This window comes from Cervus elaphus, chromosome 20 (assembly GCF_910594005.1).
Source record: "Cervus elaphus chromosome 20, mCerEla1.1, whole genome shotgun sequence".
NCBI lineage: Eukaryota > Metazoa > Chordata > Mammalia > Artiodactyla > Cervidae > Cervus > Cervus elaphus.
In genome coordinates this window covers 106098685-106104291 of record NC_057834.1, presented here as the reverse complement: position 1 = coordinate 106104291, position 5607 = coordinate 106098685, and the positions used below count along the sequence as shown (strand labels likewise).

The 5607-nt window shown below is 35.2% G+C and overlaps 1 pseudogene; it reads right to left on the bottom strand.

Moving 5' to 3' along the window:
• Positions 1 to 4021: 4021 nt before the first annotated feature.
• Positions 4022 to 5329, bottom strand: LOC122677681 (annotated as a pseudogene).
• Between the last annotated feature and the right edge of the window lie 278 nt (positions 5330 to 5607).

The window sequence follows — 5607 nt, the reverse complement described above, 5'->3', positions numbered from 1 at the left end:
AAAAGAAAGATAGTAAAGATGAGAGTCTCTGGAAAACTCATTGAATGGATGGAAAAAGAATCAGAAATTTGGAAGAGAAAAATAAAACCCTACGAAAAATCTATTGGGATGGTTTTATTAAATATAGAGAAATATTTAATTTTCTGCATACCATAAACCTCATCTTTCAAAAAAACCCTCATAATTAAAGAGCAGACTATTTCTTCTTACTTTTTAATAGTAGCTTTATTGAGATATAATTCACATACCATAAGATTCAATCTTTTAAAATATAAAATTCAATGGTATTTAGTATGTAAAACCATCATCACTATTGAATTTTAGTACATTTTCATCATGCTCAAAAAAAAAAATCCTACATCTGTTAGCAGTAACTGCCCACCCACCTCCTTCCCATCTTCAGCCCTTAATCTACTTTCTATGTCTATGAATTTGCCTACTGTAGACACTTTATATAAATGATATCTGGGTTTAGTTTGGGGCTCTCATTTTTATTTCACTATTCTGTATGTCTAAGTACAGTAATACACTATCCTGAATACTGTAGCTTTATAGTAAGTTTTGAAATCAGGAAATGCGAGTCCCCTTAATTTTAGTCTTTTTTTAAAAAAATTGTTTTGGTTATTCTGGGTCTCTTGCATTTCTATATGAATTTTAGGATCAGCCTCTCAATATCTTCAGAAAAGTCACCTGGGATTTTGATGGAGATTGTACAGCATCTGTAGATCAATTGTTTTCCAATTTGTGAACAAGAGATGTCTTTTTTGTTTAGGTTTTATTTAATTTCTCTCAAAAACATTGTGTAGTTTTAAGTGTACATGACTTGCACCTCTTTGGTTAATTTTATTCCTAGGCATTTTATTCTTTGTGATTCCATTATAAATGAAGTTGCTTCTTTAATATCATTTTCAGATTGTTCATTAGCAGTGCTTAGAAATACAATGAATTTTTTTATATTGACCTTGTATCTTTCAGGATTTATCACTTCTAGTAGTTTTCTTATGAATTCCTTAAAAATTACTGTATAAAGGAATTACAAGGAGCTTTACTTTTTCCTTTCCACTCTGGATGCATTTTTTTTCTTGCCGAATTGCTGCAGCTAGTGCCTTAGTACAATGTTGAATAAAAAGTGAACAACATTATCTTGTTCTTAATAGTAGGGAAATTTTCAGTCTTTTATGCCATGTTAGATCAGTGTTTCATAGGTGACCTTAATCAAGTTGAAGAAGTCCCCTTCTATTACTAATATGTTAATTGACTTTCATCTTAAAAGAGTGTTAAATTTCCCATATACACTTGTGAAAAATGTCTTTTACTGTTGTTAGTTGAAGGGAAATTTAGATGCTTATTAGATATCATTGATTTATAATTTGTACCTTGTTGATCTTCTACCTAGATCTACTATTATTGAAAGTGAAGTACTGCAGTCTCTTATTTGTATAGCTGAATTCTCTATCTCTCACTTCTATTATGTCAGTTTTTGTTTTATGTATTTTGAGGCTCTGTCGTTAGGTGCATCTTATTTAAAACTTGTTTTACTTTCTTGATAGATTGAACTTATTATTATAAATTATCCTTTAAAACTAGAACAACTATTTTGTCATAAATTTCTTTTTGTCTGATACTAGTTTAACTAGTCCATATCTGTCACTATTTGCATGGCATATACTTTTCCATTCTTTTACTTCACCCTATTTGTGTCTTTGAATCGAAAATGAGTCTCTTTAAAGGGTGTCTTTGAAGCTAAAATGTATAGTTATATCATAATTTTTCCATCTTATCAAGCTCTATATTTTAAATACATTTGGCATTTTTACATGTGTTATATTTTTTGTTCCTCCTCTATTTCTCCATTACTGTCTCCTTTTGCATTAAATACATGCTTATACCAATCGATTCCCTTGCCAATACCTTTCCTCTATATTTTTTATTTAGTTTATTATTAGTTGCCCTTGAGAATAGGAAAAGACCCTGATGCTGGGAAAGATTAAGGGCGGGAGGAGAAGGGAATAACAGAGGATGAGTTGGTTGGATGGCATCACCGACTCGATGGACATGAGTTTGAGCAAGCTCCAGGAGTTGGTGATGGACAGGGAAACCTGGTGTGCTGCAGTCCATGGGGTTGTAAAGAACTGGACATGACTGAGCAACTGAACTGAACTGCCCTTGAGATTATAAGTATCATCTTCACTTAAAACAATCAGTTCAGGTTATTACTAATTTAATTTCAATAAGATACAAAAAATTTGCTCCACCATTATCACCCTCTTCCTTTGTCCTTTTATTATACAAATTACATATTTATAGATTATAAGACTATCAACACAGTTTTAGAATTATTATTTTCATTATTGCTTTTTAAAGTACAGAAAAGACTTACAAACAAAAACAACAATTATGTTGTTTCACAATGATCTCTTGTCTTCCCATGGCTTCAAGTTACTGTATATCATCCATTCATTTCAGTCTAATTATTTTTAATATTTCTTGTAGGGCAAGTATATTAGTGATGAATTCTCTCCACTTTTATTTCTTTGGGAATGTGCTAATATCACCATTTTTGAAGGATAGTTTTATTTAATATTGAATTTTTGGTTGACAGAGTATATCAAATATATCATCTTCCTACTTTCTGATTTCATGATTTCTGATGAGATCAGTTGTTAATGTTGAAGATCTCTTAGGATAAGTTGCTTTTCCCTTGCTGACTTCAAGATTCTTTTTATTTTTGTCTCTCAACAGCATGACTATGATGCATCTAGGTATGCATCTCTTTGAATTTACTGTGTTTGGAATTAATTGAGCTTCTTGAAAGTGCAGAATAATGTTTTTCATCAAATTTGGGACATTTGGGACCATTTAAAAAAAAATATTCTTTATGCCTTTACTCTCTCCTTTCCTCTGGGACTCTCAGTACATGTTTGTTGGTATGCTTGATGGTATCCCAGTCTCTGAAGCTCTGTTCATTATTCTTTATTGATGATTTTTTTTCTGTTACTCAGATTGGATAAGCTCTATTGACTTAATTCACTGGTTCTTTTGTCTGCTCACTCAAATCTGCTGTTGTGCTCCATTAATGAATTTTTATTTTTTAAAAATTTTTAGATTAGGAATACATTTTTATTGAATTATGCTTGTTTTACAATATGTTCATTTCTTATGAAAAGCAAAGTGATTCACTTATACATATATACATATTATTTTTAATTATGTTTTATTATAGGATACTGAATATAGTCCCTTATGCTATACAGTAGGAGCTTGTTGTTTATCTTTTTATATATGGTATTTTATATCTGCTAATACCAAACTCCTAATTTATCTCTCCCCCACCCTTTGGTAACCATAAGGTTTTTTTTTCTATGTCTGTGAGTCTGTTTCTATTTCATAAATGAGTATTTTGTGTCATATTTTAGTTTCCACATGTAAGTGATGCCTTATGGTATTTGTCTTTCTCTTTGTGACTTACTTCACTTTGTATGATAATCTCCAAGTCCATCCATGTTGCTGCAAATGGCTTTATTTAATTTCCTTCTTATGGCTGAGTTGTATTCCATTGTGTATGTATAACATATCTTCTTTATCCATTCATCTGTCAGTGATCTTTAGGTTGCTTGCATGTCTTGACTATTGTAAATAGTGCTGCTAGGAACACTGGAGTTCATGTATCTTTTCAAATAGAGTTTTCTCTGGATGTATACCCCAGAGTAGGATTGCAGAGTCATATGACAACTCTATATTTAGTTTTTTAAAGGAACCTTCGTACTGTTCTCCATAGTGACTTCACCAATTTACATTCCCCCCAGTAGCATGGGAGGGTTCCCTTTTCTCCACATCCTCTCCAGCATTTGCTATTTGTAGGATTTTTGATGATAGTGCGAGGTGGTGCTTCACTGTATTTTTTGATTTGTCTTTCTCTCATGAATTTTTAATTTTAATTATTTACTTTCCAATTTCACTTTCTTTCTTTTTTTTTTTCCCCATGTTTCTCATGCCTCTTTGTTCAGGTCTTCATTCAAAATTAGCTGTCCAAAGTGATTTGGCATTTATGGAATAAGCAAATTTAAGTTTATGCAGCAGCCTTCTTTTCCTCTGAGGTGGGTTTCTTTTCTGTGGGCTTCTTTTCAGCTGCTGGTTTCGTGGTCCCTGCAGCCTTTTTTCCCACTACAAGCTTCTTCAGCTTCTTATCGCCAGCAGCCTTCCTTTCTTTGTTTCCCACCACAGGCTTCTTGCCCTGAATCCCCTTCTCATCTGATTTGGCTTCTTGCACTGCTGCTGCCTTATCCAGGGGGATTTTGTGGTTCTTGGCAGGTCCAAAGATGGTGTTCTGGCACGTGGTCTTTGCATATGGGCTAAGCTTCAACATGATTCTCAAATTTTTCAGTGGATTCTTCTTCAGGACTCTGCGATGAATCTTCTTGAGTGGTGCTCGGAGTGCTTTTTGGATTTCTGGGCTCTTCAAGATTCTGCTAAGGTCTGTATTGAGCATCTTGTGCATGAGGAGGTTGTAGTTACTCTCGAGGGAGGCTGCTTTACGCCAAGTGCCATACACTTCATCTAACTTTCGGAAAGCACTTTCAGTCCAAATGCAGAAATGTCCCACATGACCACCAGGAGCAAGTTTCAAAATGTTCAGCTTGCTTACATTAAGCAGAGTAATTCTAGGGATGTTTCGGAAGGCCTTGATGATACCATTGTCCTCATTATGCAGGGTCCCCTGTGCTGGATACGGCAATGGTTTCTCATTTTCATTTTGCCAGCTCTTGTTCACTGAGAGGTGTAGACCTTTTTGATATCATTCCAGGCCTTAAGTTTCTTGAGAAGCAAAACAGCCTCCTTGGCCTTCTTGTAGCCTTCAACTTTATCTTCAACCACCAAAGGCAGTTCAGGAACTTCCTCTGTATGATGACCTTTAGACTTGACCAGCACTGGTAAGGCTGAGGCAGCCAGTGCAGAGCAGATAGCATATCGCTTCTGGGTTGTATTCACTCTTCGGTGCCAATGTCGCCAGGTCTTGGTTGGTGCAAAGATGCGGCCCCCATGACACATATTTCCAAAAGCACCCTGGCCGGAACAGTGAGTGCCGCCACCTTGAACCCTCAAATTCAAGCCACAGCTCTGCTGGTACCCCAAGACTCAGCACTGGTTTGGTGAACTGCTAATTCACTGACAGCATAGGGCTGTCTGTTGTTTTTGCACAAGTTGGTGTGAACAAAGTTAACAGCATCTGGTCGAATGGGAGCCTTGACCACAGCGGTCAAAGTGACATTTTTGCCAGATGACTCCCCCTTTCGGAGTACACTGTTATCAGTGGACCAGCACAGGCCATGGCGGGGAGAGGAGAAGGCCAGGCTCCTTTCAACCTGGTGGCTCCCACAGGAAAAGCCAATTTCAATATTTCTATTTGATTCTTTTTTAAAAATAATTTCTGTCTCTTTAATAATAGTCTATTTGGTTACATATGATTCTCACACCTTATCCTTTAATGCATTAGACATGATTTTCTTTGATTCTTTGAATATATTTAAAGTGCCTGATTTAAAAATCTTTAAGTCAAATGTCTGGACTTTTCCAGAGATAATTTCCATTGACTGGATTTTTCCCCTT